General features: G+C 42.7%; 1 protein-coding gene and 1 long non-coding RNA gene across 2 annotated transcripts in view; both read left to right on the forward strand.

Annotated features, from left to right (window-relative positions):
* LOC146352755 (uncharacterized) overlaps positions 1-19,902 on the forward strand; it is a 52,931-nt gene extending 33,029 nt beyond the window's left edge. The window contains exons 2-3 of the long non-coding RNA XR_014787835.1: positions 16,083-16,272; positions 18,719-19,902. This is a non-coding gene — a long non-coding RNA (uncharacterized LOC146352755). The remainder of the gene's footprint in view (positions 1-16,082; positions 16,273-18,718) is intronic.
* The window catches only part of LOC146352754 (uncharacterized), a 346,506-nt gene that overhangs the window by 283,416 nt on the left and 39,727 nt on the right, over positions 1-23,363 (forward strand). The window lies entirely within an intron of this gene.

A 23,363-nucleotide genomic window follows, 5' to 3' on the forward strand; every position in this document is an offset into this window, starting at 1 on the left:
ATCATAATCAACAACAACCACCGTTTATTTATTTGTATAATTTATTTAACAATAACAACAACTGCAACAAATTTATGTAGATGTTTCTATATTGCCTGTTGGCCCTAAAAACAGACCCTAGGGAAAGTTACAAAACAAAATACCACAAAAAAAACAATAACGTTAAAACTAAGCATTAAAACTGGCACAGTGTTGGATCTGACCCTATATCTTTACTGCAGCAATGGTCGAAATTGAATTTGTCTATTATGGGCAGAACTTCAGTAGCAAAAATGAGCTTATTACCTCGTTGCAGTAAACATGTCGAACAAACAACTAAATAAATGGCAAAACTTAATAGAGAGGTAATAAGCTCTCTCTTAAAAGAGAGCCAGTGTGGTATAGTGGCTAGAGTGTTGGATTGGGAGTCGGGAGATCCACGTTCTAGTCCCCATTTGGCCATGGAAGCTCGCTGGGTGACGTTGGGCCAGTCACAGACTCTCAGCCCAACCCACCTCACAGGGTTGTTGTTGTGAGGATAAAATGGAGGAGGAGGATTATGTATGCTGCCTTGGGTTCCTTAAGGAGGAAAAAAGGCGGGATATAAATGTAATAAATATTAAAACAATAATATCCAATTTAATTTTTTTTAAAGGATAAAATCATGAATTATGCAAGATGAAAATAAAAGAGGAGGCTTAGCTGTAACAAGTGTTAAATCTTGGATAAAAAGTAATTTTTCTCCAGTATCAAGAATTGAAGAAGATTGTTTGGATATACCATTGCATAATTTATTTTGGATTCATAATAATGAAAGATCATTAGCTGCAAAGGGGAACTTTTTAATATCTGATCTCAGGATCTGGGATTAGGATAAATCCGGTAAATCACTGTCTTTAAATTTTAAGTGACTTTAAATTTAACAAAGAAATGTCTAATTTTTACCACTGCATAAAAATAATGTATATAATGCAATCCTATACATGTCTACTCAGAAGTAAGCCCCACTGGGTTCAGTTGGACGTACTCCAAGTTGAGTCAATATACGATTACAGCCTTAAAGACCTAGTAGTCAACAATAGAGTACTGACTTAGAATGAGATTAAAAATAAATGGGAGGTAGAAAGCCCACTATGGTTCAGACATTTTTCAAATGGGACCTTTTTATTTGAGGTATTTGGGGCGCAATCCTATGGCTGCTCCAAGGTCATTTCCCGGAGAACTAACCCGCACCCATTCCTGCACTGCCTTGTAGGCAGTGCTGATTAGCCCCGCACTCCACGCTCATAAGAGCAGCACAGAGCAGTGAAAATGGGGCATTCCTGGGGGTGGGGTAGGACAGGAAGGTCGGAAATGCCAGTACGACACATCCTATGTGTCATCCGTCCGCCGCTTCCGATGCTCCAAGGTCCTGCAGCTAGACAGCCGAAATAGGCTGTCTAGCCATGAAAGCAGGACAGGGGGAGTGAAGAGGAGATCCTCTCCTCACCACTCCTCCCGCCCTGCACTGGAAAGGTGGTCGCCCTCAAGGTTGGAGGCGACTGTCAATGTCGATAGGATTGCTCCCTATGCAACTTTGTTGTTTTATTTCACATTGGACATTGCCTTAGTTAGATGAACTATGTTTGTGGTATGCCAGCAAGACTGGAACCAGAGATTTCATTGTATGTATGTATGTATGTATTACATTGCTGTTCTGCCCAGTAGCTGCAGTTCTCTGGGCAGTTCAGAAAACAAAACTTAAAACCATAAAATACAATAACATAGTAAAACAAAATATAAAAACCTTAGGTTTAAAACAGAATAAAATAAAAGTAAAAGCCAGGAGCAGTACAAACATCTAAAAATATACTAACACAATTTTTAAAACTAAAGCTCTAAAAAGCCTAGGAAAATAAATAGCTCTTCACCTGGCACCAAAAGGATGACAATATAGGTGCCAGGTGAGCCTCTCTGGGGAGGGCATTCCCTAACTGGGCTGCCACCACTGAAAAGGCCCTCTCCTTAATAGCCACCCATCTCATCTCATTTTGCAGGGGCACCCAGAGAAGGGCGTCTGAAGAGTATCTGTCCTAGCCACTTCTCATCATTGCTGATTACATTTACCTCAAGTACAATACAGAGATCTGTAGGCTGTGTTTTTCCCCCCATCTCTTAAATATTTTCATCTTTTCTTCCTTCCTTTCTCCATATTTGCTAGGTAATTTGTCAAGCCACATGGCAACCAAGGATTCTACTCTGCCTTTCCTTCTCTCTCCGCTCTTAACCAGCTTCTTGTTATCTAGCTGTTTTTGTTATTTCACTCCCATGCTACAATTTTTTACTTGTGGAGGAAAAGATATCCTCTCTGTTTGGAGAGAAAAAAGCAGCATGGTATGTGTGATCTTGAGCAGCAACAGCAACAACAGCAGCTGGAGAGGAAAGGGTTAAGGGAGGGGAAAGAGTTAAGCAGCTCCTTAATTGAGTTAACCCTCCTCCCCACTTCCTCACAACCTCCTGTGGCTGCTTTGGGGTGTTAAAAAACAAAATCAGGAGAAAGATGTATATGCAACTGTCACATCTAGAGTATCTCTACACCAGCCTAAAATCCTGCATTTAAAACGGGGCTTTCTGCTTCCATTTTAAATGTAGGATCACAACAGACGCCCTTTACACACGCTTCCTTGCCCCCCTTTCCCCCTTCTTTTCCCCCTTATCTGAGACTTCCATATGTTTCATTATACAGCCACTAGATGGTGCTGTGGTCTAGCTCTTCTTATTGCAGGTTTTCCTTTTTCACAAGGGAACTGAAGCGGAACTCAAGCGCAGTAATTTGAAAGTTCATTATCTCCGATCTTTTAAAAAATGGAGTAAAGGCCATTTAGTGTAGGAGACATCCTGGAGGTTAATGATGTCATCTAAAGGGCCCGCAAACTTCCATCAGTAACTGTAAGGAATGAATTTGAGCGTGTAGAGATAGTTAGCAGCTCAGACTCAGAATGGGAACAGCCAGAACTGGGGCAGACTCCCTCCCTAGTGAGCTCAGATATGGCAAGGCGTTCTTCTCAAGACCTTGGCGCACAGATGGCTTGACCTGAAGGCTCCCCACTTTCCTCCTCTACGAGAACCCAGGTCTCGGGGAAGGAGGAGAGCGAGGGGCGTGACTTGAGGGATGCTAGGGTCCATTGCAGAGCAAAGTGGGAAAAGTTAGAGGCAGAGCTCAGATGCTCCTCCAGGTTGGCTATGTGTGAAAGCCTACATAGGGGGAGCAACTGTAAGGGAGGGGTGTCCTCCCTAAGCTAGTCTGGCCTGGAAGTTCTTGTTTAAACTTCCAGCAACTTCCCTAACTTCCATTTTGGCTCCTCTGTTGGTATTCATAATTGTGTGGAGTAGCTGTTTCCTTTGTAGCCTGAGAGTTTCCTAGAATTAGCATCTGTAAAGAACCTGGTCGTTAACTAATAAAGTAGTGAGCCTGAAGCCTGGTATCTTGGACTGTGTTGATTGTGAAGAGAGAGAGGATGAAGGAATGTGACAGTAACCAATCTCAATAGCAGGATAAAAGCTCCGTGTGAAGAAGCCCCTAGTTTGGGCCTGAGTGTGATTGCCCTAATTGGGCTTGAGTTTTCAAACTATGCCAGCTATTTAAGCTTTTTTCTGGCTTGTCAGGAATTGTGATAGATGTCAGCCAGTCACATGCTTCCAACACAGTTGAAGCAACTGAATTGTTTATTGACTTCTTGACATATACAAATAAAACAAGTTTCATTTTGCAGCAGCTAAGCTTTGGGTTATTGCCAAATTTCATCAATGGCAGAATCTGGCTCAAACTCTGCAGTTCCAATGTACTGGAATATTGTTCAAAGAATACAGGCAGCCTTACCAAAATCCACAACACCTTTGTCAAATCCACTGTATGCTCATCTAGGAGTAGAGTGTTGTTTTCATTGAGCGTTCTGTATTGAGCAATCCCAGACTAATGTGTGGGTTGGAACATAGCTGTCCATTGGATTTTACCCTTCTCAGAACATTGTGACACATTTCTCTGCTCAAATAATATAAAAATGCATTCAACAATCCATATTGTGAGAGACACTACATCTAGAAATACATATTTTGAGAGGAAATTCGTATAAAAACAAAATCTGAATTTTCATACTTTCTAAAAAAATGGGAGAACAATGTGGAAGAGAATAATGGAGTGAAAACTGGAGAATAATGTGGAAGAGACTCATGAGTGAACACATGAGAAAGTGGCTCTGACTGGAAATAGACTCATCCATCAAGTGTTACATATCATGGAGAAAAACAGCTGCTGCATTGTGGTTGCAGGGAGAATATGTCAGGTGGGAGAAGGGATAAACAACCCTTCTCCTACCTGCCTTTTCCCCACTTCAAGCCATGCCTTTTGCCTGCTGCTGTGCAGCTTCTTCAACAGAAACTCTGATTCCCAAACCTGGACCTCTTCTGATTTCCATATGTGCCCTGAGATCTGCTGGTGAAAATGGGAATTCTGTATTGGAGTGGCATTTACTCTATACAAGCAAGCCTCAGTCAGCACACAAATGACTGCTGGATGATGTCACAAGAGCTGAGGGGTGGGGGAATGGGGTTACAGCCCATGTCATGCCGCTCTCCAATTAAGGAATACTCTGGGTTATTGCCACCTCTTTAGCAGGATCCTTATCCCTAACTAGTGATAGGCAAACTTACCCAAGTTAATTCGTTATTTACTCAAAAAGTAACAAATTCTTTCATGTGAGGTCAGTTGAGAGTTCCCCCTGAATACAAGATCTTGCCCCATGTATATGAGTTTTTGCACATGCACAATATTAAAGTGCATCTGGGAGCTCTAGTTTGGAATCACATAGTGTGGCATGACATCATGCAACACCATGTAATGTGCCTCCTTCCTGGTTGGTTGTTTTCATATGGCCTGCCTGCATGATGATGTCATGTGACTACTCACTGATCACCAGTATATGGAGGAAAGAAGATGGACCCACAGAGTCTTCCTCCTCATGGAGCCAGAGTTGTGGCAGTGATGAGATAAGCAGTGGTGGGTGGATACACCAGATCATTCATGGATAAAACCAGCTCAGCTCATGCACAGAAATGCCATTGTTTAGATGCAGACTGCATATGCCCTGAAGCTAGCAATTAGTTTCAAACATAGTAGCAATAATTTAGTAATAAATTGATCCAGGCTCACTACAAACATGAGCATTTTGAATGGACAAGTTTCAACCAACAAGCTTACGAAAATTACCAGTATCACTGTCCCTAACTAGTTTGCTTTTTCTGCTAATGAGCTTGTAATGAGCATTGGCATCTGTGTGTTTGTAAAGGTCAAAGGGCTTCTTTTCTTTGACATGGCATGAAATACCATGGTTAGTAACAGTAAAGTCAGGGCTGCTGTTGTATAACTTCTAACACATGGCATAGCTTTAGTTGCACATGTTCAGTTTGTCTTATTGCAAATGAATCTTTTGCCTTCCAAAACTGTTTTGCTTTCTCCTCTCAACTCCTGGTTCCAGCCTTTTCCTCTATGCCCTAGGAAGTGGGAAAGGAGATATGAAAACGAAGATGCAGTCGTCTTCTTCATTTAAGCTCCTTGCTCATGCAGCTTATATTTCAGTATACTTGTTCTGGCTAAGTTGCAAATCTGCTGATCCAGAGCAAACAACTCAAAGAAGGCACAGTGGGAGGCTTTCCTGCTGACCAGTATGCTTGGAAAACAGCTGGACGCTGTCTCAATAGAAGCAGCCCCTTCAGAGATATAGCAGCAGGTGGCAAAGTGCTTCTTCTTTGATGGGTAGTCCAAAGACAACTGTACACGAGAGATGCACATTTTTATACTACATAGTCGGAAATGAAGAAAAATGGCTCCACCTGTTGATCAGCTCCTTCATGGTATTTTCATATGAAGATTGAATCCGTGCACCTAAGCTTTCCAGCTCATTTTTCTTGGCATCATTTTAATAATGATAATACAAAAAATAACTGAGTTGTGTAATAAAGGATCAAGAAAAATGCAGTTTGCAGACCCAAAGAAACTGGGAGGATAAACTCCAGCAAGCTATATGATGACGGTATGATTATATGTAAAAATAAAGAGGGCTTCAGAATGTGTAATGTTTGCTCATCATTCTCACCGGAAAGGAAAATGAGTTGCATTGACTTTTTGCAGCTGGCTGTCTCATTCTGTCAGTAGGCAGAGGAAATATGGAGGTGTTCTTTCTATCAACAGGAGCCAGGGTGGGAAACCAAACTGATAGGCTTGCTTCCTGGTAAGGATTATGGGAGAATGGAACAATTTACCCTATCTAGAGTAGATGTGCACAAGCCAAATATAGCCCACCAGCCACAAATTGTGGTCTGCCATGTGTTTCTTGGTCGACTCAGCCTTCCATCCTTCCGAGGTCGGTAAAATGAGTACCCAGCTTGCTGGGGGAAAGGTAGTCATGACTGGGGAAGGCAATGGCAAACCACCCTGCTATAGTCTGCCATGAAAACGCCAGTGTATGCAGGCATCCCTCTAGGGGTCAGTAATGACCTGGTGCTTGCACAGGAGGAACCTTTCCTTTCCTTTCCTTTCCTTTCCTTTCCTTTCCTTTCCTTTCCTTTCCTTTCCTTTCCTTTCCTTTCCTTTCCATGTGTTTCTTACACGCAGCACTACCACCACCACTGTTTTGACAGTCTTGTTCTTGTGGGCAGCAAAACCAGGTATATAGAGGCCCTAGTGGGCTGCCTTACACATTTGATTTGGGTTGTCTTGGGCTTGTTAGGTGACAAGTTACACAGTCCCTGATCTAGAGAAAGGTAGCATGAAAGTCAAACTTCCACCTCTTTGCCCCCACCCCACAGATGCTCACAGAAAAATCAAACAATAATAACAAAGAATCCCAGAACAAAACCTGGCAGCCCAATCATATGGATTAGCTTAAGCTCTGCACTGCAAAATATTATTTAAGATGTGACTGCCAACTTGTAACCCTATGCCCAGGGAGCAGGACAGAGGCAGCTGATTCTGTTCTACTATGCAAGATTTGTTCTGTTCCTTCTCTTTGGCTCAATGGGATGCCCTGGAAGAAGTTGGGAACAGACCTTTCCTCCTCCATCCTCTGTTCCCACCGTGGCAGAGCTGTGCCATGCAGGTTCAGGAAATAAAGCAGCACAGATCTGAATGCTCCTCTGCCATATAAAAAGTTAAATACAATAAGACAAAATCACAGGGGAAGCTAGCATGTCAGGGAGAAGGGCTGTAATTACCTTCTTAGAGAGGGTCAGGTCGCGTGGCTATTTACGCATCACCAAAGAAAAGGGCAAAAGAGGCACAGATTTGTATACAAGTTGCATATCATAATTTATATATATATACATGCAAATTTAGAAATAATTACTATACTTTCAAAGAAATACAATGGGCCAAATTGCACGACATGATAAGCCACCATTGTTTAATTAAGAAACGCACTAGCCACCGTTTTGAATATGCAAGCCACGGAAGGAGCGCACCATGGCTAGTCATGTCATGTGAACCCGGTTGTTGTGGGTTATTTGAGTTTAAACAATCTTCAGCTAACCCTTGAACAACCTACCTCATTCTAGTGGGGAAGGCTGCGACCAGGTGCGACCTGTGTGCCTGCTTAGCCTGATGTCAAGGGACTCATTGGCGATTCCAAGGCCCCTGATTTCCCTTTTTTATGGTACTTTTATGGTACTGTTAAACCCAATTTGGACTGGACAGCCCTCCAAGTAGAGGGTGCTTTCAAATAGAGGATTGTCCTCCAGCAGCCCTTTAAATAGAGGACTGTTTCAATCATGTTATGCCAGTGCTTTGCTATCTGCACTGGCTCCCAGTCCATTTTCTGGCCCAATTCAAAGTGCCGGTTTTAACTTTTAAAGCCCTTAACAACTTGGGACTGCTACTTTCAGGTAACCTAAAAGATAGGTCTCTCCCTTATAAATCTATCCAAGCGTTAAGATCCTTTTTCAGAGGCCCTGCTTGAGTGCCCTTGCCAAGTGAAGTGGAGATGGGTGGCTAGGAAGAAGATTTCTCTGTGGTTTCACCCTGGCTGTGGAATACTCTTCTCAGAAAGGCTTGCCTGGTGCCTTCTGTATGTTTTTTCAGTACCACATGAAGATCTTTTTATTCACCCAGGACTGTTCAATAACATGTGATCTTAAAATCTATGCTCTCAATCAGCAGGTTCACACGTCAGGCAAAACCACCCTGTGAATAAGCCATGGTGAATAAGCCATCGTAGAACAACCCATGGCATGCTTGACAGACAATCCGGCTTGCCTTGGCTTGTTCTCCCCCTCCTTCCCCTTCAGTCCTCCAGCTGGATCCGGCACATATCACAGGCCTCTTTGCAGCAGAACCTGTCTTGTCTTCTTGTCCCGCCCCCCCCCCCATTCCGATCGCCACTTTTTTTTGGGGGGGGTGCTTCGGGATTACACAAATGTGTTCATAATTTTTGTTAAAATTAATTTTGTTCTCCTTTCGCAAGTGCTCAAAGTGCACTTTCACCTGTCCGATATGTGTAGTTTTGCCTTCTTAATGTCCTTAAATGTTGCCGCTGTCAATGGGAGGGAAGTGGAGTAGGTAACATACAAGGAAATTGACAAGGCAAGGCTGCAGGTAGGGTAATCTGTAGTTTATTATATATTTGTTCCACTAAACTGACTTGATCTTTTCCTCTGCTGTTAAGAAGAAAACCATGCTGCAATTTATTTTTTATGATATTCTATTTTAATGTTTTATTTTATTTTTTATTTCTGTGAGCTGCCCAGAGAACATCCAGGGAGGCAATGTTGTCATTCCCCGCCCCTGCAAAGTTAATGAAAAGTTCTGGACCAAATATGTCAGCCCAGCACAAGTTATAATAGATGTAATGCAGATCGGTATTATTATCCCCACATTGGGACAGGGTGAGGCAGAGTAACTTATGTAATGGGAGCATGGGAGAGGTGAGATTTGAACCAGGACATTTCTGATACGTAGTTCAGTGCCAAACATGATAGGACATTATTCACACCTTTAGCCCTTGCATGGATGTTTTTGAAAAATAAATAGCCACTTTAAGCCATTGGTCCCATTCTGAATCATGTCTCAGACTGGGTATTTGCAATGAGAAGAAAGCGCCCATTGTATATAGCTGGTGCCAAGAGATGTGTGGGATTTGGATCATAACTGTGGTGGGGATAAAGGGTTAATGCATTTCTCCCTGGACACCACAGTCCTTCTCAAGCTTCCTGCACTGACTTTTTTTAAGGCCCTTGTCCTCATAGTGCCTATATTGCAATTTTTCAGTGTATCTTCCTGCAACTTTCTGCAATTTAGTACAGCCATTCAGATCATGTCTTCCCCAGTGCTGAGTAGTTCAGTGATACTATTAACTTCATAACTGTTGGAGACAAAGCTCCTGCTATAATTGCTCTAAAACAGAATTTCCCTTTTGTATGAAGTATGTAACATGATGTAATATCGATGAATAGAAGCGGAGGTTTTTCAAAATGTAACCTGTACAGGATAGAACTCTCAGAAAGTATGAGAACCGGTGTCATGGGGTCCCCAGAGTGGAATCTGGGAAGTCTGGGACTGTAATCTTGTCTCAACCACAAACCCATTAGGAGCCCTTAGGCAAGTCACTGTTTCTTTAGCCTCAGCCTGCCCCCCTGCCATCTATAATATCTGTATAATTATACTGGCCTGCCCTACATTGCTGTTGTAAGAATTGTTCTAGAAAGTTGTTGTAAGGATTGTTATATAAATGCTAAGTATTATCATAGGGTTCATTAAAAAAAAAGTAAAAAGAAAATCACCTCTATATCAGGGGGCAATAATTAGTCCCTTCTCTCATCCTGTTCAGTTTGTCTTGCTTTTTCCTCCCACAATTTCTGCTCTCCTGCACTTGGTCTCACACTGCAGACGACTTCTATACTCCTGCCCTCACACTCATAAAAGTAGCATGAATCAACAGGCAAACAGAAACCTACACATTGTGACTCATGATATGTATCTCCCAGACTTCCTTTTAGAAAGCTTAGTACCGTAAATGGGCACTGACTTCCCACTAACTTCCACCTTGGCATTGATCAGGTCAAGACTTGTGTAGCTATAGCACTTCTATGGCATCAAGTGTTCCTTGACCATTCGCTGATCTCAAGAGATTCCACTAACAGAATTTGTCCCTAAGGGCGTTTATCTGGAGGCCAGTAGCTCAATAGCAGAGCACACGGCTTGCATGCAGAGACTCTAGGTTCAATCCTAGTAAAAAGGACTGGGCAAAGACAGTAACCTGAAACCTGTGGGAGTCACAGTAAAAGGGTTAATTCAGGAGTGGGAAACATGTGGCCCTCCAGATGTTGTTGGATTACAGCTGCCAACATCCCTCATCATTGGCTATGCTGGCTAGGCCTGATGGGAGTTGCAGTCCAATAACATTTGGACAGTCACAAATCGCCCACCCTTGGGCTAGATGGACCAATGGTCCAACTGTGTACAAGACAATTTTTTATTTGTTTGTTTATTACATTTATATCCTGCCTTTTTCCTCCTTAAGGAACCCAAAGCAACATACATAATCCTCTTCCTCTCCATTTCATCCTCACCACAACAACCCTGTGAGGTAGGTTGGGCTGAGAGTTTGTGACTGGCCCAAAGTCACCCAGTGAGCTTCCATGGTTGAATGGGGACTAGAACCCGGATCTCCCGACTCTCAGTCCAACACCCTAGCCACTACGCTACACTGGCTCTCAGTATTTTATGGTTAGTATTAAAAACAAACAAAATATTTAAGATAACATCATGTTGCTGTCCCTAATTGAATGCAAATCTTGCCCCATCTGGTATTTTCTTAATAAAATTTCAATTGCCAACACATGCAACACATGCAGCAAAACCCCACTAAACCAATCCCATAGACTCTGGGTATAGAAAGAAGAGGAGGCTGTACAGAAAAGATACAGAAGTATTTTGCAGGAAAACAGCACAGTCTGTCATATGTACAGTACCCAAAGAGCATGCCGTTTCAAATGTCTCTCTGGCAAGTACAGAATACAAAGAAACACTCAGTTCATCCACTTCTGAAATATGTCAGGAAGGAAGTACAGCATGCAAGATTAGACAGGCTTATTGTACATTGTTAAGTGACCTTTTTCAAACTAAAATCCCTCTCTGAGATATTTCATGTCCAATCATGCACCTGGCTTGGCATTCAAATGAAGGGAGAGTTCCTGCTTGTCACAGTGCTATGAACTTTTTCAGGAATAGATCTAAGTGGAGGGGTAATTTTCCTAGCTGCATTCCACAGTTTGACAGGAGCATTCACTGATAAATTTTAAAATGCCCAGATGGTTCAGATCATTTCGTTTATTGCTTATTGAATTACAGGAGAACACTAATGTGTGATGGGAAGATGACCTGTTCCCTAAGCTTAATAGCTGGAGATGGCCAATATAAAGGTGGGGTCCAAAGCATGCATGTGTGCACGACAGGAAAGCCTAGCACTTCAGTCGTAAACATGACCACCTACATTCTAGAAGAAAGTCTTACTAATTTTAATAGTAATTAACTTCCAAGCAGTTAGGATAACAGGCTTAATCCAATATTCCTAAATATCTTTCAGTGGGAAGTGAAAATGCAGCTATCCTAAGAAACATTCAGTGCCCTGTTATCTCTTTCCCTTCTGAGAAAGCATCATGACTTTAACCTTTTCTTTGTGTATATGTGTACTTTTTTTTAAGTGTCAGGGTTTTTTTAAAGTTCAGTAATCTTTCTGGTTCTTGTGCTGCCTCCAGAGAAGTGACCCAAAATGTTATTAGGGAAATATCTGAGGATAGGCTGTGGGGTTAAATAACTTAGGGAGGAATGAAAGACTATCTGCCATTGCAATCCTATGCACACTTATGGGTATGACTCCTATTGAAATCAGATGGCCTTAGTTCTGAGCAGGGAATGGACGAATCAGGGTATTTCTAGTCCACGACAGTTCCACATACCATAAATCTCTTCAGCCCAATTTCTGCATCAATCTGTGTGTATGTTTTTAAATGCATGAAAATTTGCTCATCTTCTCATACACAATTTCCCCTAATACATGTTTCTCAAGCAGATACATTTTTGTATGCAATGTCTGAGCCAGGAACTACGTCACAAAATGTGTGGGGGGGGTGCAGCTAGAAGGACAACTGTTCCAATATGTACGTTTATTAGTCCAGGAACTGCAAATTAGATCACTTTGCTTCAAAATACAGACCAAACATTGCTAGTTCTGAGTCAACATGCTTAGGATGGGACTGAAACAAGGACTGAACAAGGGCTTCAAAATGAAGCCACATTAGTTCATAAAGGGGCTGTGGCTCCCAGGAGCATCCTCAACGCACTGTGATACTGTAGTCATAATTGTGGTAGCAATGTGGATTGTAGCCAAAATACCCTTAACTTATTATGGTCCTTTTGGATCTTTCATCTGCAGGTCTCTCAATTGAATCTGTTGTTCAATAAAACAGGGAACCCTTCAGAGCAGGACTCAACTACATGCAACATTATTCACACTTTGAAACCGTGTGTTTAAACTGACCACTTTTATTTTTAAGGCAAAGCAGTTGTGTATTGGGCAATCTCCTACTGAAAATTCCCCTCCCTGCTGCTGTTCCCCCCCCCCACCCCCCGAAGGTGCTGCTTGCTGCAAAGAGTAGTAGCTCAGAGAATGAACCAAATTAAAATTTTATTTCAGCCCGGAATGCACTAGGTGGCTTTCGCCCAGGGGTGGGCAGCCTGGGCTACAAGGAAAAGCCTGCTGTTTGGATTCTACTACTGGCAGTGCCAAGACAGCGATCCCAATCAGGCTTGTTGGAACAGCCAGAACAGCTGTCCAACTCAGTTGCTGGCAGGGTGGTGGGATTCCATTCCCTATAGGTATGCATGTGTGTATGCGTGCATGTGTGTGGTTCCTGACCCACTGCCCAGCACTACATGTGGCCCTTGGAGCCAAAGAGATTGTCCCACCCCTCCTTAAGGTAACCACCATTCTCTCTCAGATTCACACACACACACACACGCACACACACGCACACACAATCTGCAATACGGGGACAATAATAGTGACCCACCCACCCTACAGGGTTGTTGGAAGAAGTACTGAGATAATTTACATAAATTATGTATATTATTATGAACATATAAAGTCTGCAAACAAGCTGCATCTACTAAGAAGTAAGTCCCACTGAGTTGGATGGGGATGACTCCCAAGTAAGTATGCATAAGATTGCAACCTTAGTATCCTTGGAAAAGCCAGCTGCTTGGTGTCACCATCAGCTGGAACATTGCCTGGCCCTTCCCGCTACCCTCCCTGCACGCATATATTAAATGGCAATCTGGGTTACACTTGTTAAATAGTCAGTTCAAAACATTTAATACCTGCACTATTTTTACAAGTAGATTCTGGAACACAAGAGCGCCTTCCTCTGTGGTATTCCTGTTTTACAATTACATTCACACCTTAAGTCTGTTTTGCATCACATCAGCATATCCTGTGCAAGCTTTAGTGGAAGGTGCTGTTTAGTATTTTAAGCATTTGCTCTTCAGCTCACCCACTCTTCCTTTAATGGAGCAGCTGCTGGTCCAGGTACCCTTCCATAAAATATTTATATTGTTTAAAAATGTTTTATTTCCTCTGTGGAGATATTCATTTGTTATTAGTTTTATTTTGAGAAGCAACAGGAATGCATGTTGTCATCCAGAAAGATGAAACAATCCGTGAAGGGACGGGGATGTTGCTAATTCCACATTTCCTTCCATGTTTACTGTGGTGATCGTTACAATTCCTGCAAATGTATAGAAACAGATGTTAGTAACTTTTTTTTTCTTTTGCTAAAAGCAATTATCCTACTTATTACCATAGATGCAAAGTTTACAGGCCAGAATCTCAATAGAAGAAAGATTGAATCACATGATCAGCAGCCCCACATGATATATCTGTTACAGGACTATACCAGTGCAGGTTGGTGATCAAATTTTTGAATGATCTCTTACATTTAAACACAAACACTTCTTGCACATTCAGGAATTTGGGAGTACAGAGTTGTCTGTGCAGATTTTTTTGTTTTTTGTTTTTTAATGCGAGGAGCATTCACATATTTGCTCCCCTACCTACAGTCTACAGGCGTATAGTCCAGCAACAGATAAAACTTTTAGGGAATGATCCTATGCATATTTAGACAGAAAAAAGTCCTACAACTCCCAGCATCCTCCCACCAGAATGGCTGGCGGGGGAATGCTGAGAGTTGTAGGACTTTTTTCTCCCTAAACATGCATAGGATAGCATCCTGACCTTGTCTGTTACAAGAAATGGGTGGAAGGAAAGGAGATTCTATTCCAGAGCAACAAGGATGAAGATGAAAGTACTGATGTGCTAATTCCAGTGTATAGTTATTTATAATTTTGCAAAAGTTCCATGAAAATCCTGTTACCAACCAATTCACTCCCCAAATGTTTAGCAACAATATGTAGAAAAAAGGGGTGGGGGATGAGGAGGGCAGCACCAGAAATTGAAAAACACAAGAAACCGTCAAATGTCAGCACTGAGCTGGATGATTCATTCCGGCAGAATAAAAATAATTAGGAGCCCAACATGTTTTAATTAAAAGCTTATTCAGAGGTAATGGAATCTATTATACTTTTCTATTAGGAGGCTTTCTCTGAAAGGAATAGGTCCTCATTATTTAAGTTTACATTCTTTTTTGAAATTTATTGAACAGTTTATATACCTACTGCCTTTGAAACCAACCTATTCCTCCCAAGCCTCAATAAAAGCATAGAATTGAAAGTAAAAATGATCAGTGATTAAAAAGTAAAAATTAACAGAGATTATACAATGAGACAATGAGATTTGTATTTTTAAAAAGAATTGCACAGCAATGAGAAAGTTAAAAGACTTCCAAAACAGAAAGTGTTTTTTATTGTTTCCTAAAGACCAACTGAACTGGAAATCTGTGGGTTATAAATATGAAGCTATGAACCCTTGTTGTTGTTGTTGCTCAGTCATTCAGTCATGTCCGACTCTTTGTGACCCCATGGACCATAGCACGCCAGGCCTTCCTGTCCTGCACTCTCTCCCGGAGCGTGCTCAAGTCCATATTCATTGCATCAGTGATGCTATCTAGCCATCTCTTCCTCTGCCGTCCCCTTCTCCTTTTGCCTTCAGTCTTTCCCAGCATCAGAGTCTTTTCCAGAGAGTTTTCTCTTCGCATTAGGTGGCCAAAATATTTGAGCTTCAGCTTCTGCACCTGCCAAAATCTGCTCCCATGGAACAGACCTTGCTCTTTGCAGTGTTCCCATTTGTGCATACAGAGCCTTTTAACATATAGTTTGTACATGTGTAACATGTGAGCAGACAGGAGTCTGGATGATAAACTACATGCTATCTTAAATGAGAGGATGTAACTGATCTGAATTATTTTTTTACTTTAGTGTAATCATACAGGCTCCTGATCCAGATCAGGACCACTGCATGCGGGTAGGGGGGTTAAACCTTCCCACCCAGCTGTTCCTGCCCCCCTAAATTATCCCCATTGCAAAGGGGTGAAAGAAAGAAAGAAAGAAAGAAAGAAAGAAAGAAAGAAAGAAAGAAAGAAAGCCTTCCTTAGCAACACAGAGCAAGGCTTCCCCTTCTGATCAGATCTTTCAGTGCAGGCATGACTACATTCCTTCAAGCATTTATGGGATAAGCAATGAACTTTACAATCATAACTATTTATTAAGTCCTGTTGAATTAAATGGGATGTTCACCTTAGTAAGTGTTTAGGATTGCAACCTGAGAAATATTTTAAATAAACAATTACATGTATATGAAAGACCAGTGTTGTGGAATGTAGTGCTTGTGTTCTGGGGAACAATCGGGAAGGATGAGGTTGCTAGGGGGGCATTATTGTGCAAGAGCTGGTGTAAGGAATCAAGAGTTTCCTGCCTGCATGGATGAGGTATTTCAGTAGGTTTCAAACCCACCCTCTCTCACTACATCAGATAAACATCTTAGTCATCCACATTTGCAGGGAATTTTGCACACCACCAACTTTGCATATCAGAGATAACAACTGTGCTCATTTTTTTTTTACAGCGATGGTTTTCAGACATCCTGCTCTAAGGAAGCCCATTTCCACATCACTTTGTCTCCCACTGAGCACCTACACATCAACCACATGAGAGACGATTCTGCGGGCATGTACTAGGCTCATGGTCTTTGCACAAATGGGAATCCGATGATTGGCTCTACAGATGAGATCTATATATTCAGACTGTTATTGCAGGTGGGGATAGTTGAGGATTTGATCTTTGCAAATTCAGGTACAAAGTGACCTGATCCATACCTTCCAGACTAGTGTGTGGATCAGAACAGAGTTTCACACTTCCCAAATGTTCCAACCCCATTTTCAGCTCAAAAAACATATCAATGCCTTTTAAAAACATGTATTTTTAGATAAAATGTATTTAGAAATGTGTGTTTAAACATATGTTTAAATGCAGCTTAGGTGGATTTAAAAATCCACAGATTAATGCAGAAAAGGGATGAAACACATGTATAGTTCCACAGCTGTGAAAGTGACACGGACCAGACACAGACTGATCCATCCATCCCTAATGTGAGATCATGCCACTAGTGCAGCCTTCCCCAACCTGGTGCTCTCCAGATGTGTTGGGACTGCAATTCCCATAATTCCCATCATTGCTGGGTACAATGGGAGTTGCAGCCCAACACATCTGGAGGGCACCAGGTTGGGGAAGGCTGCAGTAGCAGAAAGTTTAAAATGGGCTTCACTTTCAGGCTGCTTTCCACTTTAAACAACCCTTGATAAGCTTATCAGAAATAATTCCAGCAGTTTCTTAGAGGACAGATTGAAAAACCCACCATTTTATCACATCACTTCTACTGTCAATGTATGGAAGACTAGTCCAGAGCTATTATTTTTCCCTTGGTACTTCCTCTTTCTTTCCATCTCTCTTTAACTCTTTTCAGACAACAGAGTGGAGATATGAACATGCATAGGTGTGTTGACAGGAGAAGAATCATGGCAAGAAGCTCTGAAAAAGTCCTCCTGAGCACATGGAAATGTCTTTTCATGTGGATATGTCTATGTGTGCAGAGTCTGTTCAAACAAGCATGCACGTCAGGATGAGCCTGCTGTCATGATCCCACTCCCCTCCACTTACACATGTTCATATCCCCCAGTTTGTTTGAAAAGAGCTCTGATTTTTTTTAATAAACAAATCAAAGGTCAAGGCACTTTGATCTATAAACAGAAAGAGGATGACAGGTATATCCTATTAAGAAGTGTGTGTAAAATAAAGAACTTGTTTCCAAGAGAGGCACCCTGTTCCTAATCTTGCTCAAAGGGAGTTGTACTGAAACCAATAGGACCACATTCTAGGTAAATGTATTTATGGTTGGGATATCAATAGGCAGCTGAATATATATGTTCCAGGACAGGCATTTGTTTCTAATATTCCTGAGCAGTGCTTCCCTTCCTGTTACAAACACTCTATATCATATGCGGCTCCTCATTAAAGTTTGCTAATAGGGAAGCCAAGTTGTAAATTATTTATGTAGGCCCAATAATCCCCTTCATAGATCACTGCCTTGTTGTGGCGAAGGGGCTTGCGTAACTCAGTGAAGCTATAAGCTATGCCATGAAGGGCCACCCAAGACGGACAGGTCATGATGGAGAGTTCTGACAAAATGTGGTCCACTGGAGAAGGAAATGGCAACCCACTCCAGTATTCCTGTCAAGAATTCCTGCTATTTGCGTTGCCCTTATTTTCGCCGTAGTCTACGTAAAGATTTACGTAGACTACAGCAACCAAATAAGGAACGTGAATGGCGGCTCCCTATGGGGGCCGCCATTTGCGTATGCGCTTTTTTTTTTTTTTTAAGTCACCCGTGATAGGCTACGTGATGATTTACATAGCCTATCACGGCTGACTTTGCAGATCTAGCCATGATAGGCTACGTTAATCGTCACGTAGCCTATCACGGGGGCGTTGTTGTTTTTTTTAACTTTTAATTTCGCGGCCGGGCGAGGCGAGGCGCCTCCTCCCCGGCCTGAATTTCGGCCGGGCGAGGCGGGAAGCCTCCTCCCCGGCCTGAATTTCGGCCGGGCGAGGCGGGAAGCCTCCCCCCCGGCCTGAATTTCGGCCGGGCGAGGCGGGAAGCCTCCCCCCCCGGCCTGAACTTCGGGGGGAGAGCAGCGAAGCGCCTCCCCCCCACCGCGAAAAGCTGCAAGACCAGGTAAGTGACTTTCGTGCACCCCTACTTATATGCAGAGTATATCATGAGAAACGCCGGGTTGGATGAATCACAGGTCGGAATTAAGATTGCCGGGAGAATTATCAACAACCTCAGATACGCAGACGATACCACCCGAATGGCAGAAAGCAAGGAGGATCTAAAGAGCCTCTTGTTGAGGGTGAAAGTGGAGAGTGCAAAAGCTGGTTTGAAACTCAGCATTTAAAAAACTAAGATCATGGCATCTGGCCCCATCACTTCCTGGCATATAGAAGGGAAAGAAAGGGAAGCAGTGACAGATTTTACTTTCTTGGGCTCCAAGATCACCGGAGACGGTGACTGTAGCCAGGAAATTAAAAGACGCTTGCTCTTTGGGAGGAAAGCTATGGTCAACCTAGACAGCATAGTAAGAAGCAGAGACATCACCTTGCCGACCAAGGTTTGTATAATCAAAGCTATGGTTTTCCCAATAGCAACATATGGCTGTGAGAGCTGGACTATAAGGAAGGCTGAGCACCGAAGAATTGATGCTTTCAAACTGTGGTGCTGGAGAAGACTCTTACGAGTCCCCTGGACTGCAAGGAGGTCAAATCAGTCAATCCTAAAGGAAATCAACCCTGACTGCTCATTGGAATGACAGATACTGAAGCTGAAGCTCAAATATTTTGGCCACCTAATGCGAAGAGAAAACTCCCTGGAAAAGACCCTGATGCTGGGAAAGATTGAAGGCAAAAGGAGAAGGGGCCGGCAGAGGATGAGATGGCTAGGTAGCATCACCGATGCAATGAATATGAACTTGAGCACACTCCAAGAGAGAGCGCAGGACAGGAAGGCCTGGCATGCTATGGTCCATGGGGTCATGAAGAGTCGGACACGACTGAACGATTGAACAACAACAAGGCCCAATAATGAGAGCTGCCAACTCTAAAAACACACACACAAAGAAAAACACTTTAACACATCCTACCTAGAGGTGTAAAACTGCACAGACTTCACAGTAATGTAAAGGAAGAAAACTCAGCACTTTCCTTTACAGCGTATGGTTCTGCAATTGTGAATATTTTTGGAGCACAAGCTCATGCATGTCTACTTGAAAGGAAATCCCACTGAGTCCAGTGGAACGTACTCTAAGCTAGGTGTGCAAGCATGGGATTCCAGCTCTGATTATCCAAAAATGTAACTACTTGCTGGTCTTTTCTCCACTCAGAAACTTAGAAAAGATCAGACAGAGACAGGGCGATTTGCATTCATTCTAAGGCTGTCTTCCCAGGATAAATCGTTAAGTGTAAGTCTTGCAGAAACCTTGGGCTCATTTAAACCTCCAAAGAGTAAAGAAGTTAATATTTCTAGTGTAGGAGGAAGAATGGTTCAGGATGTCCTGTGAGACTTTGGAGGAAATTATCATACCTCAACAATTGATTTGATATTGGTTAGAAATAAGTACTGTTTCTGTATAAATCCACAAATGTTCTCCTAAAACATGATTACAGTGAAATTCTGAAATGGCTGAATGGACCAGTCTGCTTTGGAACTAAAAGGACATGTGACATGAAGAGAGGGAGTGAGATATGCACACACAAAATATTTTTACTATGATGATCAAACATGCATTTTTGAATACTTACTGTGTTGTTTATCTTATTACATATGTCATTATATATGTGTCTAATATATGTTTACTTTTTTACCAACCTATATTATATAAGGACTTACGGGGTATTATCCTATGGTGATTGGTTGTGCTAATGACATAGTGCTAGCATAACCCAACACTACTTTTTCCCTTTGCACTAGCAAGTGCTAATCACAATTGTGCTAACATCAGTTTCCGCTAGTGCAATGTCATAAGCTCTAGCAATGTGCCACCACTGGATAGTACCAATGGAGTTGGATCCAGAACCCGGGCCAATCTACAGTGCGTCTGCTAGCGCATCGAATTCGGTAGACTGGCGAGGTAAATGCCATTGCACGTGATTATCCACACTCACCCTGTTTCCCCATTGCAGTACTTCATCGAATGCGCAACCACAGTTCACACTTGAGCGCTGTGCTGTTTTCCTGCTCTTTAAGATGGCGGCTCTCATTGGAGAAGCAGAAACTCTTCCTGTTTCTGCTGATTTCCCGCCCACTGTCCCTCTCTTCCTCTATCCCTGTGTGTGTGTAGGGATTGCGCAAGCATCCTGTTGGGGCTCGAAGCCCTGCGAGAATTTACCACTCCCCCCAATTCACAGGAGTTCCCTCAGCAAGAAGAGGGGAAGAAGGCAGTGCCTCTCATCCTCCCCCCATCATTGCTACAGCGGCAGTGGCGCTGGAGAGGCTGGTCATTGCCGCACGTTTTCCTGGCCTTAGGGAAAACGACCAGCTTGTCCCTTGCCGCCGCCACTGTAGCAGGTGGGGGTGGAGGGAAGAAGGAGGCACCTATCCTCTTCTCCCCCCCACCTGCTGGAGGCCAGGGTGAGAGGCTGGGGGGTGTCTGCTGATGCTCTTTTCCCTGCACCAGCCCTTGACAACTGGCACGAGGAAGAGGGGCGGTGGTGGTGGCACCCAGCGCTCGGGTTTGGGGGGGGCTGCTAGCGTCTTTGAACCTTCACGTCTTCGAAGACCGCCCTGTGTTTGTCTCCCTCTCCCAAGATGGCGTTAAAATTGTCCACGGACATTTTTATCAATGTTAGTCCATGGACACTGAGGACTGTCTGCTTGGATATGTGTGTGTTTTTCTTTCCGTGCAGCGAGCATGGATGGGACTGTGAAAACATTTATGCTTGCCCGGGCAAGTTTGCGGAGCAGTCAGGCTGGAGAAGCTACAATTCTTCGAAGATTCACTTCTTTGAAGATTTGAAGATAACGTCTTTAAAAAAAAAAAGCCAAAGCGGGGATAGAAGGGGATAAAACTTAGTCTCATTTGAAGGGATAGAACAACCCACCCACCCCCAATGCAGGAAGGCTGATTCCCAGATGGTCTCCCATCCAGGTACTGACCGGGGTTGACCCTACTGAGCTTCCGAGATCAGACAAGTGCGTGCACATCCAGCCCTTTGCTTGTTGCTGAGGAAACATTAATTGCTGAGGAAGCTATGCAGTCAGTAGCCGGAAGACGACATGGGGCCATCGAGAGCTGTGATTGGACAGGAGGAAAAAACAAGCACTGCCATATATGGACAGGCGTGGGAGGGGACTATGACCAAATATGGTAATGAATGTAGAAAATCAGAGCACATTAAGGGGAAATACCGGGATATCAGGATATTGAAAGCAGTAGCACGGAAGCAGGAAATTCTGGTTCCAATTCAAGATGGGTAGTACGTAGTGTGAAAGACAGGCAATGAAACCTCATTGGAAGTGAAAAAAACCATAAGTGTAGATCAGCCCCTAGAGTAGAGCCATTGAAATCAATGGGATGTGACTTTGTGCTTAATATGAGTCCCATTGATTGCAGTGGATCTACTGTAGGTGAGACTAAGTCTGGATCCAACCCATGGTTTTATAAATTGTTGTTTATCTATTCAGTTCTTATAGCCTAAGGCTGCAATTTTAAACATTAACTCAAGAGTAAGCCCAATTTAACATAGTGAGACTTACATCTAATTAAATTTGCATAGGATTGCAATGCATTTTTTCTTTCTTATGAACTAGTAAATGTCTTTGGATCTATAGACAAACCAATAACGTACTCACAGCAGAATCCCTGAGCACGGGAGGAAAAAAGTGCAGAAATGTGTCATAGATTTTGTTTCCTAAATCCAAGATGTAATATGAGGGGGAAAAGAGAAAACAGGTTTTATTTTATTTTTACTGAAAATTATTTCTAGGCAGCCTTTAAGGGTGGAACCCTTCCATAAGCAAGGAAACATACGCAAGGAAATTAAGGAAGCAAAGACCATAAGCAATAAACATGAGCAAGGAAATTAAGAAAAGGGGGGGGGGTTGATTGTAATTCAAATAGGATGAAACATTTCAACATGAAGAAGATAATGTTTAAGCATGAACTAATTTCCTTTGCCATACTGCTTTCTAAAAATAACCACAAACCATGTATCTTTTTGTTCCATCTCGTGAAGAGGCTGATGTCAGGGTGCCTGCTTATGTCAGGGGCTCAATGGCTTCAACTTGAGCACTGTGTATATTTTGCTGCACATGACAACAGTGGGCTGTTATCAGCGATAAGCAGAATGGAAGGTTTTGCAGTGAAAGGTGGCCTGATGGGGTAGGGGCAGTGGGAGGGAGAGGATTTTGAGAAGCAGACAGCCACTTATCAGATTCAGAAAAACACAGGCTTGGGTTTTAGAGAACAACACTGGGGCCAAATATAGGAATTCCTTTTCAAGCCAAATGACCATACTACTTAGGGCCAAAATGAAAGAAACCTCTTAAATGTTGCTCATATAGCCTGGGGGTAGTAAGAATTCCTGTGAATGCAGTTCTTTCCTGCATTAAGATGGGGATTCTTTCTATCACTTTGGCCAGTGTGCCTAAAAGGGGTTGCATTTTTGTTTGATGTGTGCAATATTATTGTACAGTGTGTGCTTTAATGTGTTATTATCTAAGGCACTGCTTCTTGTACAAAGGGAAGCCAAATTATTTCAATAAGGCTAGAGAACATTAAGGATCTAAGAACTGCCCTGCTTTAAAATGGCCAGCATCCTCCTTCTAACAACAGTCAGACAGATGCCCTTAGCAAGTCTACGAGCAGGGCATGAATGAAGGCAACTATTTTCTCCCTATTTTGTCCCCAGTCCCTGTTATTCAGAGGTATACTGCCTCTGGACATGTGTGTCCAGTGTGTTCAGCAGTTATGGCTAATAGCTATTAATGGATAGAGGAGTCACCAAAGACTCCTGAGAAAACTTAGCAGTCATGGAATAAGAGGAGAGGTCCTCTTATGGATCAGTAACTAGTTAAAGAACCAAAACCAGAGCGTAGGAAGAAATGGTAAATTCTCCCAATGGAGGGAAGTAAATAGTGGGGCCCCACAGGGATCTGTATTGGGATCAATGCTTGTCAACCTGTTCATAGATTATCTGGAATTAGGAGTGAGCAGTGAAGTGGCAAAGTTTGCCGATGACACCAAAATATTTAGTGTGGTTAAAACAAAAAGGGATTGTGAAGAGCTCCAAAAGG

Source organism: Heloderma suspectum, chromosome 2 (genome assembly GCF_057233095.1).
Source record: "Heloderma suspectum isolate Gila_16-S chromosome 2, 16-S_ref, whole genome shotgun sequence".
Taxonomy (NCBI): Eukaryota; Metazoa; Chordata; class Lepidosauria; order Squamata; family Helodermatidae; genus Heloderma; species Heloderma suspectum.